The 22,621-nt window shown below is 41.9% G+C and overlaps 1 pseudogene; it reads right to left on the bottom strand.

Annotated features, from left to right (window-relative positions):
• The window catches only part of LOC145399274 (uncharacterized), a 326,005-nt pseudogene extending 306,510 nt beyond the window's left edge, over window positions 1-19,495 (bottom strand).
• Window positions 19,496-22,621: the final 3,126 nt, after the last annotated feature.

Below are 22,621 nucleotides of genomic sequence, written 5' to 3'. Positions count from 1 at the left end.
AGATCCATTCATTTCAAGATGTCTGAACACACTTCATTTGAAAGACTGGAGATCATAGGAAGTAGGAAATACAGACAGAGGGAGACAGTTCCAGAGTTGACCTGTTGCATAAATGAAGGACTGGGAGTAATGGTTAATCTTGCATTAAAGAGTTGGACAGAAAAGGATGAGTTTGTTGCTAACACACCCGTCGTAGAGGTGGAGGGATGCAAGCAGATAGTTCAGGGGAGCAGTGACCATTGAAGCAGCGATAGAAAAGAGATAAAGATGCAACAGTGCGGCGAAGAGACAGAGGTTAAAGGGAGCCAGTAAGAGAGGGAGAGTTGATGAGATGAAATGCCTTTGACTCCACCCTATTGAGAAGAGCTGTATATGGTGAGCCTCCCCACACAAGAGTTGTACGCTACATAGGGGCAAATAAAACCCATGTATAAAGTCAACAACTGTGCAGGGGTAAAGAAGGTATGGAGTCAGCTTAGCACACCTAATCTCTTGGAAGCAGATTTTACAAGAGATGTTATATGATCTTTCCAGGATAAGTCCTGAGTGAATGAAACCTGAAGTATGTTTAAGGATGGAAATAAAAGCTTGCTAAATCCTTCTTTATATTATATCTATGAGTAATTGCATGTCAGACAGATATACACAGGGGTAGAATTGCTGGAATACAAAACAATAACATTAAATATACTGTAATTGGATTTTTCCTATCCAATGATTTTTGCCAACCCTGTTCAGCATGGAAAGCTGCCATCAGATGACCAAGGCCAATGCATGCAAGCATGTTTGAGCCTTTATAAATGAAACAAAACGATCTATAGCCAGATGCCATGATCACGCAAGGGGTGGCCATTTGTCTTTTAGTTGTTTTAAGGGAAGGGGCACTAACCCTCCACCAACCCACTTATTAACACATAGGGAACACATATGGGTTGGTCATACAGTTACCACCCAGCACTGTAAATGGTTTCCTGGCTTACAGGAAACCATTAGACTTGTCACTCAGTGTAAGGCCAACTGAAAAGGAAAAAGAATAATAAAAAGTGAAAAGAAAGATGGGAGAAATAGGAAGAGAGGAGGACTGACACAGAAAAAGAATGATAAAGGTGAAGGAAGAAGTAGGCAGCACTACATCACGTGAGTGGATGATGGTCACCACCACTTACCACCAAGAAATATTAAGAAGAATCTAAAAAATTAAAAATAAAAATATCAAGCACAGCAAAAAGAAAAAAAAAAAAATTAAGAATAAAATAAATATCTAAGAGCACAGCAATAAGAACACAGTAAATATCTAGAACAAAGAAAATTATCAAGAACAAAAGAAATATCAAGAAGAGCAGAAAGAAGCTCAAGCACAACACTATGCAAAATTAGAGCAACCGGTGAGTGGGCAGACAGCACCTTCACCAGCTGTGTGAGGAGATGAGTGGGCAGACAGCACCTTCACCAGCTGTGTGAGGAGATGAGTGGGCAGACAGCACCTTCACCAGCTGTGTGAGGAGATGAGTGGGCAGACAGCACCTTCACCAGCTGTGTGAGGAGATAAGTGGGCAGACAGCACCTTCACCAGCTGTGTGAGGAGATGAGTGGGCAGACAGCACCTTCACCAGCTGTGTGAGGAGATGAGTGGGCAGACAGCACCTTCACCAGCTGTGTGAGGAGATAAGTGGGCAGACAGCACCTTCACCAACTGTGTGAGGAGATGAGTGGGCAGACAGGACCTTCACCAGCTGTGTGAGGAGATGAGTGGGCAGACAGCACCTTCACCAGCTGTGTGAGGAGATGAGTGGGCAGACAGCACCTTCACCAGCTGTGTGAGGAGATGAGTGAGCAGACAGCACCTTCACCAGCTGTGTGAGGAGATAAGTGGGCAGACAGCACCTTCACCAGCTGTGTGAGATGAGTGGGCAGACAGCACCTTCACCAGCTGTGTGAGGAGATAAGTGGGCAGACAGCACCTTCACCAGCTGTGTGAGGAGATAAGTGGGCAGACAGCACCTTCACCAGCTGTGTGAGGAGATAAGTGGGCAGACAGCACCTTCACCAGCTGTGTGAGGAGATGAGGAAACTGAAGCAACAACAGGTGGCAAACAGTAAGGTAGAAAGAATAAGTGGCCAGGTAAGAGAGGTGAGGCAAGAGGTGTCTTGTATAGTGGAGGATAAAGTCAGGACGTGTGTAACAGGGTTGAAGGTCTTTGTTCTTCATGATGTTCTCTCAACACTGCAAGTATATGTTTCTTTTGTTCTTCTTGCTGCCCCTAACCCCGCAAGTATTTCTTTTGTTCTTGCTGTGCTCCTAACCCTGCAAGTATTTCTTTTGTTCTTGCTGCCCCTAACCCTGCAAGTATTTCTTTTGTTCTTGCTGTGCTCCTAACACTGCAAGTATTTCTTTTGTTCTTGCTGCCCCTAACCCTGCAAGTATTTCTTTTGTTCTTGCTGTGCTCCTAACACTGCAAGTATTTCTTTTGTTCTTGCTGCCCCTAACCCTGCAAGTATTTCATTTGTTCTTGCTGTGCTCCTAACACTGCAAGTATTTCTTTTGTTCTTGCTGTGCTCCTAACCCTGCAAGTATTTCTTTTGTTCTTGCTGCCCCTAACACTGCAAGTATTTCTTTTGTTCTTGTTGTGCTCCTAACACTGCAAGTATTTCTTTTGTTCTTGTTGTGCTCCTAACACTGCAAGTATTTCTTTTGTTCTTGCTGTGCTCCTAACACTGCAAGCATATCTGCCAGAGATATATCCACTGTTTTGGCAACCTGTCCATGTGTCTCCATCTCTCAAAACATATCCCACTCCTGATGCCAATTTGTAGCACTGCAGAGTTTGTTGATGTGTCAAGAACAATAAGTACACAAGCCAGGACATTAATCAAAGGCCACTGAACATTGTAGGGTTTTACTTCTTCCACGCACAGCTGAGGTACACTTGCAAAACATGGTGGCACATTTCCCTCTCACACCACCTTCGTCATCACTCCCTAATATTCATTGTCCGTTAACTGGCTGACTACTCTGTCTTTCACTGATTAACAGTCATTGTCTGACTGACTACTCTCCACTCTGTACTGGTCTCTGTCGGCTACCGTGAACACACTAAACTATGGTAGGAGGCACAATGATCCCTTTATATAACACCTTCCCTCCCCAGGTGACTCCATCTCCACAACAACACAGGATATTCTACAGCCTGGGAGGGAACTCACATTTTCCCACGTAATAATGCACTCAAATCAACATTACATAATAACAATAATGACAAAAACAAATTCCTAAGATAAGATATGTCCATGTTTCTTGGATGTTCCTGCTATCACCAGACATAAAACTTCAGCCTAATCCTATGGCATAACAATTTCAAGAATGCTCCTCACAACTCCACATACAAAGCACTCATCTAATCCTATGGCACAACATATAATTTCTAAAATGTTCCTCATCTCCAGATATAAACCATTAACTCAATCTTTCAGCATAACACTTAATTTCTAGAATGTGTTCTTCACATCTCCAAACTTAAATTAGCCTAATCCTAAAGCAAAACACTTAAAATCTAGAGGGTTCCTCACACCTGCACATATAAACCACTAAGCTAATCCCACCTACACAACAGGGGAACAAATGGACCAGCCTCCTGTGCTGCATTATAAGGGCGTCACAATTTTATACATGCCAAAACCAGCAGGTTAGGATTATTAAGGTTAGATTATGGAAATTTTTTAGGATAAGATAAAGGTTGTAACGTTCAGCTGAGTCAACTTATAATAGGTTAAGTTAGGTAGGACAGGCAAAATTAGGTTAGGTATGGTCAAAGGTTAGGTTACAATAGGTTTGGTCTGGCTAAATTAAGTAAGGTTACAAAAACTTAGGTTGGGTAGGGTATGGGCAGGCTAGAATTAACAAAGTTATGTTCCAAGCACCAGGCTCGGTTTGGGCAAATCACCAAAGATGAGCGGAAAATTTGTGAAAAAATCATATTCTAAGATGGTGTCCATCTGTTTTGTGCACAAGATGGTGTCCATTGAAATTCAAAATTGCACTAAAAAAAAAAATAACAGACAATAACAAAGAGACGGGGAGGGGCGGCAAAATAAGGTGATATTGTGTCTCCTTGATGATTACCCCTCCAAGCTTCCACACAGACATACATACTATACATGGCATTTATCTCATATCTGCCATAAAATTGTACACAGCAAAAATATCAGTCATGCAGTTTAATTCATCATCATCATCATCCATGGCAACAGGGCCATGCAGAACTATGGAAAACCATCACAGGTAAAATCAGCCTTACAACCAGCTATTGTTCTGTTATCACAAACCAGAGGAGCAAAATCTGGATTCAAATCTGAACCAGATCAGGATCTGCCCCACGATCTATCAATGAGTACAAACAGAAGAGGCCTTAATTACAGTCAAATGTGCTAATTTGCTAATGTTCTATTCATTACATAAATTGTAATGCTCATTTTTGTGTTGAATCATCACATAATATAACAATATTATTATGGATGAAATGACAAATAATTTGAAAAGCATGACGGGATTATACACTGGAAGTTCGTTTGACCAGCTAATGCTTACATCCAAGCCTGCTGCTCACTCACGGACACAGACTTCCCCACTTTGGTATCTTACTTGTCAATCATACCAAAAACAAGACAACACATGAAGCTGTTGGGATTTACTAAGTCATATCCACAGCCTCATGGTTTCTGGCTCATCCAAATTAAGTTCTCTGACCATTTTATAACAAATGCTCTCACTTCTCTTTCTGGCAAGCTACTTACATATCCACAAATATTTTCTAGTCATACTCCACTTCTTTAATCACTAACATAGCCAGACTTGCAGCATCCTGGTTGGTGGTCATCACTTCTTTTTTTTCTTTTTCCACACTCATGCCTGCATTAGTAAAACTTAAGAGAACGGCCATCATTCATCTGGCACTCACAGGGAAATAATTTTTTCTTTTCTTGTTTGGACAGAACTACCCATGTGACCATCTTCTGAAATTTCATTCTCTTGCTATTGCACCTGTGATTGTTATTAATCCTTTGAGATTCCGAAGACGCAATTTTGAGTCATCGTAAATCCAACCATTGAGATTCTGATGACTCGAATTCGAGTCATATGAAACAACATTGGTTTTGTTGCATGTTTTCCATATCCTATCCGGGCTTGTTCTAAATACACTATCCTGTTTATCCTTTTTGAACTATTTGGTTATACACTGACAAGTATATCAGACAGATATCCATAATAAATTCGCTTTTAACATGAATAACATCAGTATTACCAGCATGGTTATCTGCCTATGTGACAGCGAGAGCATTCGCTTTTCTCTGTGAAAACTAAAGTAAATTGACATAAACTATGTATCAATGGAAAGGTACTTTACTGTAGCTTGACATGGTGCAATCAAATTTCATGTAACTCTAATACTACTTTTTTTTTTTTTTTTTTTTCTATGGAAGGGTGTGCGAGTTTTCCTTTTCGGCTAACTCCTACCAGTTGTATTGGCCCTGTAGCTACCGTATTTACCTTTTTCAACCATACCATATCATAATATGGGCACAGCACATCTTGTGTCAAAGTAGATCACACTCTGAATACCTATTGGTGGCATCATCCATCCATCCATCATCCAATCTTTTGTTGCCCCATGAGGACTGTAGAAACCCAGGGCTAGGCAAGTTGGTCCTGACATTTAAAATGAGTGACCAGCCTCACTCATCCCCACATGGCATTATGTGAGCAATAAATCCCAACCACCCACTGGATATAAACCTGCACTGGCTCAATCCAATTGGAACACCTAAATTACCCACTAAACCACCATGTACAATAATTTGGTTATTTGGTTACCACCTAGCATAGTAAATGGCTTCCTGGAGTACAGGAGCCATTTGGCTTGTCACTCAGTGTAGAGTCACCCATTGGCAGAATGAAGAGGAAAGAATGAAGGAAAGAAAGTCACAAGAGGAAGGAAAGGAGGAAAGGGCAGACACCCACAGCAGCAGTACATCGAGTGAGTGTATGGTGAGTGCTCCCACCCACCACCAATTGGTGGCATCCAGCCATCACAAATGATCATCACATCCAACCTCAAAAACAACTTGGTTTACTTTCAATGCCACTTCCTTCTGTCCATGGGAGACTCTACACTAAGTGACAGGACAAATGGTTTCCTATACACCAGGAAACCATTTACTATGCTGGGTGGTAACCATATAACCAAATTATGGTGCCTGGTGGTACAGTGGGTAATTAAGGCGCTCCAATCAGATTGGGCCTGTGCAGGTTTTTATCCATGGGATGGTTGAGTTTATCGCTCACATAATGCCATTCAGGGATGAGTGAGGCTGGTCATTCTCATCTTAACCTGCCGCGTCCCATTGACGTATATATACGTCCAAACGTTTTGTGACTGTGACTCCCGTTGATGTTTATAAACGCGCCGCAATTGCAAGGTCTGTTATTTGCACATTTTACAAATTTCCCACGTGATTTTTGATACGTATACATGGGACACCTTCCTCTACCCTATACCAGGCAGGGGCAATGCCTTACCCCGCATGACCTTCCCGGCAGGCCATTGTCTCGGCAACTCACCTGTTACCAGTGACCTGGCTAGTAAAGACACGTCGCACCACGGTACAAAATTCAAGGCCAAAGTGATTCCCCAATCGATGACAATGTGGAGGACAAAGTTTATGTAGCATTAGAGGAAGAAATGATGATCATGTAAAGTCACCAAAAAAGGTGTGGTATGTCAATGTGTTTGGTGAGTGAAACAATGCTTATATTGCCTATATTAGTGTGAAAAGCAATAAACTCTTGTACTACATATAAATTCCTACCAAATAAATAAATAAATACCATTTATGAGTGGTTTGAAATAGTTACCCCACCCATAGAATATGTTTTCTCTGAAGCCAGGCCCCATAGAAAACACAGTGAGGAAAGGGTATTGTTACCTGTACCAGCATTTTAACCCCTATGGGTGGGCAACTTATCAATTATACCACTGTGTGGAGCAGCATATTTTCGGAAAAATAAAGTATAAAAAAATAAGCATAAACATGCATAATTCGATGAAAATGGATAAAAAACGAAGACAAGAGGTGTTACATGCACAGTAATACATCTCTGCTGGCTGTGGGAGGAGGAGGGGAGTGAGGGTGAAGAGCGGGCAGGCAGCTAATCACCAGGCGCGCCTGGGGGGAGGCTAGCAAACTATTCATTCATTTGCTTTTTCTTCACCACTGAACACTATATTTATCATTTATGCTTTCTTTACACTATTCATTGTCTTCAAAATCTTATGTATGTGTTTTCTATTTTACTTGAACACTTATAACAATATAACTTACATATGTATATAGTATTTTACTTGAACAAATATAACAATATAACTTACATATGTATATAGTATTTTACTTGAACAAATATAACACTACAACTTATACATATATATATATATATAGAGAGAGAGAGAGAGAGAGAGAGAGAGAGAGAGAGAGACAGACAGACAGAGATATTCTATTTTACTTGTTTTAAGGTTTGAGAGAGTTGAGGGCAGGACAATAGGTGACAAGGATGCCTCATCACCCAATTTCACCAATAAATTAGGACCGAAAATGGCTGGACGTTACATAACGTCACCCGCCTCCTCACGCACGGACGTTACGTAACGTCGCCCGCCTGTTAGGGGTTAAACCTCAGGTGAGCGATTTCTCTTTGAATTTTCAATGTTTCTCATAATAAGCGGAGGTTTTAGTAAAAAAAATAAAAAAAATTGAAAATCTGCTGGGATTGGGGGAAGTCACTGATTAAAACTCTGCCAGGATGGGGCAGGTTAAATGTCAGGACCAACGTGCCTAGCCCTGCACTCCTACGCTCCTCATGGGGTAACACAAGATTAGATGATGAATGAATGAAAATACTTTCAACAGATTCCCGGGTCTTTTTCTTTCACAGCTATTAAAACTTTATCATACCTTGCCTTTCTGCCAAGTTCCATCATCTATCTATCTATCTATCTATAGCCCGACGCCCTAATCCCGCAAAGGGTGGCCGCAGACAAAACGCCTCCAAGTCACTCTGTCACCCACCATTTGACTCCCCTCCCCCCAAATCACCCCCCCCTCCCTCATATACCTCTCAACTCCATCCCTCCACCTCATCCTCGGTCTACCCCTCCCTCTCCCTCCCTCCACCTCACCTACATACACCCTCTTAGTCAGTCTTTCATTCTCCATCCTCTCCGCATGTCCAAACCACCTCAGTGTATTTCTCCTAATCTTTTCAACCACATCCACATCTACCCCACAACGTTCCTTCACTTCTTCAATCGTCAACCTGTCCCTCCATGTCACTCCACATGCTCCTCTCAAGTAACTCATTTCCACTGCTCTCACTCTTGACTTGTTCCCCTCTTGCAAGGTCCACGCCTTGCTTCCATACGTCAGGGTAGGGATCACAATACCATCATGCAGTGACTTCTTAACTTCCATACTCACCTCCCTATTTCTCATCACTGCTTTCAGTGTGCCAACAACCTTCCTTCCCTGCTGTACCCTTTCACGTACTTCATCCCCCAAAGTTCCATCCTTACTCATCACACTACCCAAGTACTTGAATGCACTCACATTCTCCATATCCTCACCATCCAACCTCACTGTACATTCTGTGACTTCATTCCTCTCAAACACCATAACTTTACTTTTGTTTACATTAACTTTCAGCTTCCTCCTCCTACACACTGTCCCAAATTCATTCACCAAACCTTGCAACTCCCATTCATCTTCACTCAACAATACTGTATCATCAGCAAACAGCAACACCGGAAGCTTCCAAATCTCACCCTCATTCATTAGGGCCACCCCCACATCCACTGCCCTACCTTGTACCTCCTTTACGACCCCATCCATATATATATTAAACAGCCATGGAGACATTACACACCCCTGTTTTAGTCCCACATTGAGATCAAAGAACTCACTCAGCTCACCATCCACTCGCACCGTAGCCCTAGCTCCCTCGTACATACTCTTCACAGCACTCAACAATTTCCCCTCCACTCCATATATTCTTAATACCTTCCACATACCTTGCCTATCTATTCTGTCATAAGCTTTCTCCAAGTCCATGAAGGCAGCGTACACTTTCCTTCCCTTCTCTAGATACTTCTCCACTAAACATCTTAGAACAAATATCTGATCTACACACCCTTTTCCCTTCCTAAATCCCCCTTGTTCTTCTCCAACTAGCTCCTCTGTCATATGCCTAACCCTATCAATGAGTATTCTACCATATATTTTACCAGTCACACTAAGAAGGCAAATACCCCTATGGTTACCACATACTTCTCTCTCCCTTTTCCTTTGTACAGAGGAACAATTATACCTGATTTCCAGTCCTCTGGAACCCTTCCCTCTTCCCAAGCCAATCTACACAACTTCCATATCCACTCCACAACAATCTCACCCCCATACCTAAGCATTTCACCACACACTCCATCAATTCCTGGGGCCTTTCCCAGCTTAAACTTCTTCATCGCTTCCACTACTTCCGACCTACTGATCTCTTCCTCCCTCCTCTCATCTCTTCTTCTCCCAGCCATTCCCCAACCACTTATACTCACACTGCTCTCACTCTCTACATTCAACAAATCCTCAAAGTGCTCCTTCCATCTCCTCAATTTCTCTCTCTTCTCCACCAACAATCTATTATTCCTATCTTTCACTCCCTTACTGTTTCCCCTTTCACACTGCCTTACTTTCTTTACCTCCTTCCAAAACAATTTCTTACTCTCCCTCCATTTCACACTCAGATTCCTCCCAAACTCTTCATCCACTTTCTTCTTACTCTCCTTCACCAGTCTCTTAACCTCCCTTCTCTCTCTCTCTTCTCCCCTACCTCTACTCGCCAACCATTCACCATATGCCTTCTTCTTTTGTTCCACAGCTCGTTTCACCTCATCATTCCACCATGCTGTCCCTTGCACACCCTTGCATCTCCTCCTCACTCCACAAACCGCCTCACACGCTGCGCTTATCTCTTCCGTGAATATCTTACATACGTCTTCCACCCCTTCCATCTGCTCTAGCTCATACCTTCCCAATCTTTCTTCCACTATGCTCTTATACTCTGTCCTCTTCTCACTATCTTGCAATTTCTCCACTCTTCTCACAGGAGCTGCTTCCTCCTGTCTTCCCCTTCGCCTCCTCAACCACTTTCTTTGCAGCTCTACCTTGGCCATCACTAAGTGATGGTCCGAGACTCCATTCCCCCACCCTCTCCACACCCTTGCATCCAACACTTGTCTTCTCATTCGCTCATCCACACACACGTAGTCTATCATTGCCTTTCGTTCAACAAGTTCACCATCCATCCTCCTCATTACTCTCCATGTATACCGGTGGATCATCTTATGACGAAAGTAGGTGTTGGCTATTGTCAACCCCTTACCAGCACAGATGTCCACCAAAGAACTACCATTCCCATCTACTTCCGCTGGCACACCCCACTGTCCAACCACTCCATCCACTCGTACATTTCCGACTTTGCCATTCATGTCTCCAATCAACAGCACTCTCTCGCTCCTCTCAAACTTGTCCATACATGCTTCTACTCTTGCCCAAAACTCATCTTTCACTCTTGCCACTCGATCCTCTGTTGGAGCATACACACATACAATCGCCCATGCTTGTATACCTACTTTCATCCTCACCCATACAATCCTTGCACCCACTGTTCCATACCCTCTTATATTCTCCTTCCACTTCTTGCTTATCATCAGACATACTCCCTCTTGCCCTCTCATCCTCACTGACTCCCGCACATATACCTACACCGTATTCCCATTCTCTCATCCTTTCACCTTTCCATTTAGTTTCAGTCAATCCACATATATCCACTTTTGCATCCTCAAGCACCTGGACAATCTCTCTCTCTTTCACTTCATCATTCACTCCTCTCACATTCCATGTTCCTACCCTCAGAATGTCCTTTGTCCGTTCCTTAGTCGTCAACGTATGGTCCGTCCGGGTCCGAGGCGCTTTATTTGCTTTTTTAGTTAGTTCTTTTTAAGGGGTGGGGCACTAACCCACCACCATCATACCCTCTGTTTATATGCCTTCATATTATCATGCATTTAGCTGGATGTAAGGTGTTCCTATTATACTGCACATCTAGTGCATGGTAATTTGTGTGAAAGACTACACTGTCGGTGAAAAATGTACACCATGAACATATCATGTACTAATGCTATTAATAGTGACATATCTTACTTGATTTCTGCCCAATATTTTTCACGGGATACTTGACATTAGTGATCTAAGCACCCAGCTCATGCTCTACCTTGCAATTGAAGTACCCCCCTCCCCATGACAAAAATAAAGCTTGAGGAGGCAAAAGTACCATAAAAATTGTGTTCCATTAGACCTGCCCCAGTAAAGTGAAAACGAAGATTACTCTCACTACAAGGTGGAGCACTTGCCATGTGTTTAGACATAATTATCTCATAATAAAATGTCATACAAAAAGGTAAGCTGCTAACCATAGACCAACAATACATACATGTACAATATTTTTGTGTACAGATGTGCAGGATATAGTGTACCTTGCTGCCCAGTTTACTGTGTACTAAATGAATGCGCTGTACTCCTGTACAACTATCACGGTGAATAGCCCTCTCCTAATACAGTGCACTCTCAATATAATCAACTAATTTGTACCAGAGCCTTGACATTACAGCTGAACACCATGCTGTTTAGTAATTTCCCAGGCGTTGTGGCTTTTACCGAACAAAGACTGTTAAATATACAGCACTGTTTGGCCGTAACTCATACACAATAACATACAGGTAGGTCTAAATGGTTATTTTCTCAATAAATGCTCTATTTACTAACTGATGTTTTTATTCTTACCTTTCTGGGAGTAACTGCACTGCAATGAAAGACTGCAAATAGACCTCGGATAAATCTACGTACATTTGTCATTCAGTATTTACATGGAAAGTGTTGGTAAAGAAAACTGACACTGTACATTACTTGTTACATTAAATACTACTGATCAGAGAATAGCAAAACAAACAGTACAGAACAGCTGCATGTACATTAAACATAAACTGCATTCCACCACTGGCACAGTCATTGAAAACCACTATACTGTACATTGCCCATACACTACTGTACATTTGTTGTTCGGTATTTACAGGGAAAGTGTGGGTAAACTCACTGTATATCAGCTGTTACATTAAATATTGTACTGTATTACCTAACAGAGTATAGCAATGCAAACAGTACAGAACAGCTGCATGTATATTAAACATGTGTTTAATGCACACACAGTGTGTGTGTGTGTGGGGGGGGGAGGGGGGACACAATGCTGGTAGGTGTTTCCTGCGCATCCATTCTATTACTGTACCAAACGAAGTTCTTTAAAAGAACGTTCGGCCAACTCAAAGTGGTCGTTAAAACTGAAATTCATTGAAAGAGGGTTCAGTATATTAAGGGTTTGCTGTATCTAGAGTTTCATATTATTTTATCACTCATGGTTAATGGTGTCTTGGCTCAGTAGATCGTATGACATGCTACATGAGGGGTGGCCTGCCACAAGTACCAATAGTAGCTAAAGGCGCTCTACAGACCAAAGCACTTTTTTTTTTTTTTTTTTTTTTCTACAATCCACTCATAAAAATTTTCCATTACAGACGAGCAGTTAGCTGTAATTTATAAGAGTCATGTGCGCTCTCAGCTTGAATATTGCTCACCCTTGTGGAATGGATGTGGAGAGGTTGCATTAAAACAATTACACAAAATTCAGAACAAAGCTGTTAGAATTATTAACAACCATGTCATTGCAAATAAACTACCTCCCCTACAAGTACGAAGGAATGTTGCCTCCCTTGCATTATTTTACAGATATTTTCATGGCAAATGCTCAGACGAAGTTGCGTCCATGTTGCCACCTCTCCATGCCTTCCCTCGTGCTACAAGGGCATCTGGTAGCGCTCATGACTGGAACGTCACTCAGTCATATTGCAGAACTTCTGCCTATCAGAATTCTTTCATTCCCCGTACTGCATCTCTTTGGAACTCGCTTTCCCGGAGTTGTCTCCCTCCAAACTTAAACCTACAGCTGTTCAAGTCTAACCATTACAGATATTTTATGAACAGAGGCCACCAGTAAGCTGGTGTATGGATTATTTTTTTGTATTTATTTGTTTTTCCTTCCTCTGTCGTTATTAAAAAAAAAAAAAAAAAAAAATCCAGCCTAAGAGATAAAAACATGTCTTCTCCCTCACTTGTTAGTGAATGGCACCTTGCCTGGTTAAAGCCTGATTTCTTCTACAAGTTTTGCCACATTTATCATAACTATATAATTGTTCTCACACCAGAATGAACCGTCAGGTGCCAAGTGAATAAGAATTTTTTCTACACAGTTTTCCAGTCATCACATTTCAAATTCTTTCACTCCTGAACTGATACTGGAGAGAACATAATACTGTTCACCCCATTCATCACACTTGAATTTCTTCACTCCTTAATGAATTAAACAGTGTCAGATGACATCAACTGAGTCAACCGTTTACCACATTAACCCACCCTGTCCCGTCGACGTATGGGTACGTTGCAACGATTTGCATTTGCCAGTCCCGGCGACATACCGGTACGTCGTGCAATTGCAAAGTGCATAATTTCGACAATTTTCAAATTTTGCGCTTGATTTGCGGTACGTATCCTCACATGACCTTCCTCTACCTGCCACCAGGCGGGGACACTCGGCGACCCCAAACGACCCGCGCTAACCTGCCACTCGTCCACTCACCTGGTAGCAACGGTCCTGCTCAGACATGGCTAAGAGAGGTCTCTCAGAGGGCGAAATTCAAGCCGCCCTGGACGCCTTTACAGGCGACAGTGATTCCCCAGTGGACGACGAGGTTGTGGATAAAGATTATGTGCAGCCACAGGAGGAAGAAACCACCAGCAGTGACGAGGAAGTTCCGTCTCCCAGGAAGCGGCAGTACATGACTTACCGTGCTGCTAGAGAGGGGCAGCAAGCCAAGATGCCACGTGCAACATCCTATGCCTATCCCCAACGTGATTTGGAACCAGATGACGAGGATGAGGACGATGACGGAGTCGTGGGACGTGCTGCCACGTGGTATGGACGTGAGGTAATCACTCATCGTGGCCCAGAGCGCACACCACGTCGGACGAGCAGGTATGGGCCTAGCATTTTATTTGGGGAGTTAGGAAGTGCAGTGGAGGGAATGGGAAGTGAAAGGGAAAGTACAGGGAGGATTAGGGAAAGTGAGAGTGACGTGAGTCATTGCTCTCCCTAGGTAGTGTGAGGCGGCGGAGCGTATCACGTGGGCGAGTGCGGGTGCGTTCTGTATCACGTGGGGTTAGGCGGGCGGGGCCCGGGGGGGCGGAACCACTCCCAAGCATGTCTTATGCTCCCCAATATCCCCTAACAAGTGGTCGAGCTAGGGTGTGTGAGAAAGCACGTGGTGTTGTCATGAAGAGGGAAGGTGGGGAGGAACCACTCCCCAGCACGTCTTCTGCTCCCCGATATTCCACTACTTCATCCCCACAGCCCCCTAATGTTCCTCAAAGCCGTAAGGGTAAGGGAAAGGGAAAGGGTAAAGGCAGAGGGAAGAGGAGTGACAGTGGGGAAGCCCTCCGCACTCCTTCTCCCCCACCAGGATCTCCTTCCCACCCAGACGAAGGCGGTGATGGGGATGATGGGGACGAGGGATTTGTGGGATGGAATTGGGAGGATGGGAGTGATTTTTCTCCCCTCATTCACCCCTTCACTAAGCAGGGGCGCTCTGGCTGCACTGCTCCAGGAATTCACCGTAATTCCACCAGGTTGGATTTTTCCACCTGTTTTTTAGTGAGGCATTTGTGGAGCAGATTGTATACCAAACCAACCTGTTTGCAAGCACCCAGCGCCTTGAGAGTGAAAGATTGGGAACAAGGAGTAGGCATTCTATCATATATGATTACCCTGTCTCCCTTTCAGAAATGTTCCTATTTTTTGCCCTGGTCCTTCTGATGGGTATTATACGAAAGAACAGAATTCCTGCTTACTGGACTAGGGACCCTGTTATGTTTACCCCAATATTTGGGCAAGTGATGAGCCGTAATCGGTTTCAACAAATTCTAAGTCGCCTCCATTTCTATGATGCTCATGATCCTGCAAATGCGAACGACACAGATAAGATGAGGCGAATTAGATTGGTCTTTGATCACCTGAGGCAAACCTTTCATTCCTCATTCTATCCCTATAGAGACCTCGTCATAGACGAGAGTCTCGTGCTGTGGAGAGGCAATATTTCATTTAGGCAGTATATACCCGGCAAAAGGCACCGTTTTGGGTTCAAGATCTTTGTTGTGTGTGACTGTAGGACTGGATACGTGCAAGACATAGTCTTGTACACCGGTGCACAGACAGACATAATAGAAGATCGAAGTATTGGACTGTCGGGAGCAGTGGTAAAGACGATGATAGACGACTACCTTCATCGTGGTCATGTCCTCTACCTGGACAATTGGTACACTAGCCATCTTCTCGCTCGTTATCTTCACACACATGAAACTGGAGTCTGTGGAACAGTGAAGGTGAACCGGCGTCACATGGCCAAGGTAGGGTGGAAACTTGCAAGGAATGAGGTTGTCTTCTTCAAAGCCAACAACATCCTTGCAACTGTGTGGAACCACAATAGAGAAGTAAGCCTATTGTCAACGGTTCACCGCCCCTTGATGCACCGTACTGATTCAGTTGATTACCGTAGCGAGAACAGGCGTCATATTTGGAAACCTGAGTGTGTCATGGACTATAACATAAACATGCGCCTCGTGGACCAGTCAGACTCCATGATATCGACGGTAGAGTGTGCCAGGACCACGATGAAGTGGTATAAGAAACTGTTCTTTCATTTGCTAGACATCACTGCCCTGAATTGCCACCACCTTCACGTCATGACAACAGGAGTTCAGGAAACCTTTGAAGGGTTTGTGAGGGAGCTCACAAGAGAGATGTTTGCACGGTATGCTGTAGAAAGGCCCCAACATCGCACCCGCACTGCCCCTATTGCACAAACTCCCCTGAGAATATCCGGCCGCCATTTCCCCACTCCTATCCCTCCCCAGCCAAACAGACCTAGGCCCCAACGCAGGTGTCACGTGTGTAGCAATTCCCGGGTGAGAATCACGACACAGAGGAAGGACACCCGCTATGAGTGCGTGGAGTGTGACGTGGGTCTCTGTATTCACCCATGTTTCAGCAAATATCACACGTTGATGCAATTCTGATATGGTGTGAATGCGACAGGACGCTGAAACTATGAAGTAAATGTGACAGACAGACGCTCAGTGAAATTATGTCATGTTGATCTCCAAATATTAATATAAAGTGCATACGGGTATAACATAAGTGCAAAAATTGTATGTAAGTGTATAAATATGCTGTTAGTGGAAACATACATAGCGAGGGTTTTATGATGCGATATTCTGTCGCTCAGTGCAATAAATACGGCCCATAATTATATAATTATTATTATTGAAAATGCTTACGGGTATAAGTTCAAATTATTGTAAGTGGTGAAATATATTCTAAGTCAAATATTCATAGCATGTGTATAGAGATGCGATATCCTGAGGCTCAGTTGAATGAATAAGGCACGTAATAGTGAAAATAGAAGTCAATAAGTGGTAAAGTGTGTAATATATGTGAGGAATTAGTATATAAGTGTGTGAGTATTATGTTGGTCGAAACATTTATTGCGAGGGTATTTTCATGCGATATTTTCACGCTCACTTGAATAAATAATGCCAGTAAGTATGTACAGTGCAGTATAGGGGTGTAAACGTGTGTAATATAAGTGGGAAATTATAATTGGAGTGAATAAATAAAGTAAAAGATGAAACACGAGTGTTTGAGATCGTGGTTGCTACGTGAATATCCGCCAGCATATCGCTAAACGCCCTCGTAATGAATGAAAATAATTGAAAACATTTACAGTGGTGGAGGAAAGGTTCTATGTAAAGGGAAAAATAATAGGAAAGTGATAAAACAATTGGGTATGTTGAAATACGAGTCATAGCGAGTGCGCTTACTAAGCTGATGTGCGCTAAACTTATGCTGCATGTCATCATAATAAATGAAAACATCTGAAAACACTTACAGACAGTTGTAATTGGTAAAATGTCATTGAAACAGAAGTATACAAGTAGAAAAAATGATATGTTGACTGATACAAGAAACTTAGCATATAGCATGTTACGACTCGGACCAAACTCGCTATGCTCGCGCGATGGTACAATGCTTATTTTTCATATATATGTGTCTGAAATCCATTATATTGTTACTGTTATTGTTTATTAGTTCAAATTCAATAAATATAGAGGTGTTGTGTGTGTTGTTTCTCCCAGTATTCCTTACCATAGAAAACGTGAGCGCCTGACACATCAATGATAGAATACGATACCTGGCACGGGGGACCTCACCTGTCCTGACCACTTATAGACCACGGTAAGCCCTTTCTTGGTGATCTTCCTTCATTTCTCAACCTAAGCGGAAGTTTGAGCCAAAAAAATTTTTTTCCAAAAAGACTCGGGACTGGGGGATGTCGGAGGTGCGGAAAACCTCGGGACGTGACGGGTTAAGCACACTAGAAACTCTTCCCTTCACAATGATTTAATAGGTGTTTGGTGAGATTGCTTTTCAGACCAAACTGTTTACCACACTCACCACACTTAAAATTCTTCACTCCTGAATGAATTAATAAGTGTTTGGTGAGATCACCTTTCTGTGCAAATCGTCTACCACATTCATCACACTTGAAATTCTTCACTCCTGAATGAATTAACAGGTGTGCAAATCGTTTACCACATTCATCACACTTGAAATTCTTCACTCCTGAATGAATTAATAGGTGTTTGGTGAGATTACTCTTATCTGTAAATTGTTTACCACATTCATCACACTTGAAATTCTTCACTCCTGAATGAATTAATAGGTGTTTGGTGAGATCACCCTTCTGTGCAAATCGTCTACCACATTCATCACACTTGAAATTCTTCACTCCTGAATGAATTAATAGGTGTTGAGTGAGAACACTCTTCCTTGCAAATTGTTTACCACATTCATCACACTTGAAATTCTTCACTCCTGAATGAATTAACAGGTGCTGAGTGAGAACACCCTTCTGTGCAAATCGTTTACCACATTCATCACATTTGAAATTGTTTACTCCTGAATGAATTAACAGGTGTTTGGTGAGAGCATACTTCTGTGCAAATTGCTTACCACATTCGTCACACTTGAAATTCTTCACTCTTGAATGAATTAATAGGTGTTCACTGAGATAACACTTCTGTGCAAATAATTTACCACATTCATCACACTTGAAATTCTTCACTCCTGAATGAATCAATAGGTGTTTTGTGAGATTACTTTTCTGTGTAAATAGTTTGCCACATTCATCACACTTGAACTTCTTCACTCCTGAATGAATTAATAGGTGTTGGTGAGATTAAACTTATCTGTAAATTTTTTACCACATTCATCACACTTGAAATTCTTCACTCCTGAATGAATCAACAGGTGTTTTGCGAGATTACCCTTCTGTGTAAATAATTTACCACATTCATCACACTTGAAATTCTTCACTCCTGAATGAATTAACAGGTGTTTGATGAGGGCACTCTCCTGTACAAATCGTTTACCACATTCATCACATTTGAAATTGTTTACTCCTGAATGAATTAACAGGTGTTTGGTGAGACTTTTCTTCCATGCAAATTGTTTACCACATTCATCACACTTGAAATTCTTCACTCCTGAATGAATTAATAGGTGTCTGGTGAGAGTACTCTTATCTGTAAATTGTTTACCACATTCATCACACTTGAAATTCTTCACTCTTGAATGAACAACTGCATGCTGGATAAGACTGTTCTTAAAAGCAAATGCTTTACCACTCTCTAAACATCTAAACTGCTTAACTTCAGCTGAGGACACTGTGTCCAGGACAGTCTCATTGTCATTGAGGAACATTTTGTCACCAACCTCACACTCTGACTGTACATCTGGTTCTTCCTTTACAACTTCCATTATTTTGTCACCCACCTCACATTCTAACTGTACATCTGGTTCTTCCTTTACCACCTCCAGTATTTTGTCACCCACCTCACATTCTAACTGTACATCTGGTTCTTCCTTTACCACCTCCATTATTTTGTCACCCACCTCACATTCTAATTGTACATCTGGTTCTTCCTTTACCACCTCCAGTATTTTGTCACCCACCTCACACTCTGACTGTACATCTGATTCTTCCTTTACCACCTCCATTATATCATTCCTTCCACCTCTCTCAACTTCCACTATACTTCAGGTACTCTACCTTGGTGTTAATCTTACTGTCTACCACCAACAGGATGACTTACCTTCACTGTACCAATGCTCAGTCATCAGCTGCTTCCATTACAATGAACAATAACTGTCAAAAATTCATCACTATTACTGGATAATAATTGTAATTACATAAAATGGATGAAATTTCAACACAAACTATTCTTCCTATAACTCTTTGGCTGCAACCTATCATTATACGGCCTAAATTCTTAAAAAATGAATGTGCTAATTATAACTTTGTTGTTACTTTTCCAACAGGAAATGACCATGAAGTTTCCATTTTTTGTGTGTGATAATGGTCAAAAATGCATCTTTCTCTACGAGAAAATTGTGATTCTCTGAGAAAAAAAAAATGCAATAATTTTCGCTATTGTGTAATTTTGCAATAATGATGAGATTTATGTCAAGCAAGGTTTTTCATTTGTATATCTACACTACAAACATGTACACTGTTTGATGGCACATAAGAGATCAAAATTTATCGTTCATGTACAAAAAAATTGTAATATTCTGAGAAAAAAATGCAAAAATAGTTTTTGATATTCTCTAATTTTGCTATAATGACGAGATTATTTACTTCAAGCAAGGTTTTTCACTTGTATATGTACACTAGACACAATGTTTATTGGCACATAAACGAAATAAAAACTTACTGTATTTATACAAAAACAACAGATGTGTGGAAGGAAATTTGTTTTTTTCAGCTGTGGATTGAAGTCGCCTGACGCGTCATGAAGAATAATTAGTAGGGCGACCACAGTCACCTACCACGGCCAAAGGATTAAACATTGCTAACACGTGAATGCTTCTGAACCGTAACTTTAAAAATACAGATCACTGCTGAGTCAAGCTGTCAATTCAGACTGATATTACCACCGTCTTCCTTATTTCAATAGCTGCTACCTACTGTCTCTGCAGCAATAGATACTGCAAAGGATACCACACCAGGTAAATCATCCAAAATCAGTTCCTATGTGAGAAAAACAAATCTTCCACAGGACACTACATAGATAATAACCCATAAGTTGTTTGGCGAGGTACCTCTTGCTGGATGTGCTAACACAACATAAGATGTGCCCTCAGTCCTGTTTTATACTTATCATCCATTACTCAGGCAGCACCCTGATGACGACAGTGTTTACAACTGCTTTACTGCTCTGACTCCAGCTGTGAACCTGGAACAACAGTCGCCTTTAGACCAGCATCTCCATCAACTTAATAACACCGTCCAATGAACCCTGCTTTTGCATGAGCTCATTTATGCTATGGAGAGAGAGAAAGACAAAATCAGATTCATTTTTATGGTTATTCAATTTGCACTGCAATAAAAGACATATGAAAATGTATATAAAAAAAGCTAAAGAAAAATGCTGTGTCTTTGTCTTATTAAGGGCTGGTTTGTAAATCTCTGTGTACAACATGAACTGTTATAAACAAAAATACAATTTATTTAACATTTAATATCACTTTACTCTGACATTCATGATCAATACATCTTCAACCCTTAAAATGTGACATTCCTTCCATGAGTAATCATCAAGTAACTTCTATATTATTTTTGGAATGTATTCTGAATTTCCTGCCACCTCATTATTGTGCATCAGAGACATGGATACCATCAATAGTGGCAGTTTGACAGTAAGCCACACGACTGTAAACATTCCTGTATAGAAGAGAGAGAGAGAGAGAGAGAGAGAAACTTTTTAAAGAGCCAAAAGAGGGACCTTTGGGAAAATTTACGATTCACTTCTCCCCAATACCAAAACAAGGAGATTCTTAAGCTTCTTTTTGTACAGATTCCATTTGCACAATGCATGGTATAACCTGGTAATACATTAGCCATGCAAAACAATGGTTTACAGTACAACACTTTATAAAGGCAGAGCCAGAATCATCAACATGAAGATTTGAGTCTTGGCACAATCATTACCTTTTAGCTGCGGTCTGCAGAGTCCACATCAGCTCCTCTGATAAACTGACTGCAAGCTGCCTTGTGCGTGTCCAGCTGTTCTCTCACCACACACCTGAATCACAGATCACTTCATTACATACACAACAGTAGAGTATCCAGTGGACAAGTACTTAATGTTACATCAATGCAACTAATAATACTTTTAGAGGTCACTGGCCTGGAATCAACAGATTAATATGTACTTCCTGAGGAAATACAGAAACCAGTAAAACTTAAATGTAAAGTATTCCTAAAAACAAAGATACATACAGCAATTGTAATTACATAATTCAAACAATGACTGAAGGTAGTAGGTGGTGGCAACCATCATCCACTCACTTGATGTATGGTAGTACTGAACTTCTCCCTTCCCCCTTCTAATTTTAATTCTGTGTCTGCCTTCCTCTCATCTTACCTCTCCCTTCCCCTGCTGTTATTTTTTATTACTTTCCTTTCCATATCAGGTGGCTCTATGCTCAGTGACAAGCCTAACAGTTTCCTATAACCCAGGAAACCATTAAAACTCCAGCTGATAACAATACAACCACACTATAGGGTGAAGTGGAGCCTGCTATTAACTGGGTGAGGAGACACAAATGTGGCATTCATCCAGGAACCAAATCACAGTATTCCCTGAACCCTGCTTGGGTCAGGCACTGTCAGCCACAAACGAACATCAGGTCATTACATGGGACAACCCTGTAGTGTTGCTTGCCTGTAGCTGATGGGTCTGCTTGGCCAGACAGTCTGGGGTTGATCAGCAACAAAAAACAACCACTGACTATCACACATCTGGCAAGTCCTGTGTGGTGATATGGGTGCCAAGTTACTCCACCTAGTGCCACCTCTGCACCACTACACAATAGGTAGCTACTGACTGCTCTCACCTGTGTTTCCATATGTAGACTAGATGCTTCCAATATCAGCCTAGTGCTGTTACACTGACTTATTCTACGTTCTGTCACCGCCAAAACCCTCTAGAATCATAGGACTTACATTCTACGTTCTGTCACCACCAAATCTCTTTAGAATTATAGGATGTTAAAAATGGTAACTGCACTGGATGCAGTCATACGAGGTGCTATCCAAAATTTTCAGGACAGGGATCACGACTCCTAAATGGATTGTAGTAGCGCGATTCGCCTCTAGATGGCAGTACACTCAACCCTGGATTTCCCGGACTAACAGGGGGGGAGACCAGTCTGGGAATCACAAAAGTCTGGCCCCACATC

Source organism: Coenobita brevimanus, chromosome 48 (assembly GCF_032717465.1).
Source record: "Coenobita brevimanus isolate Jiangsu-jjx chromosome 48, ASM3271746v2, whole genome shotgun sequence".
Taxonomy (NCBI): Eukaryota; Metazoa; Arthropoda; class Malacostraca; order Decapoda; family Coenobitidae; genus Coenobita; species Coenobita brevimanus.
This window is presented reverse-complemented; position numbering and strand designations above follow the sequence as displayed.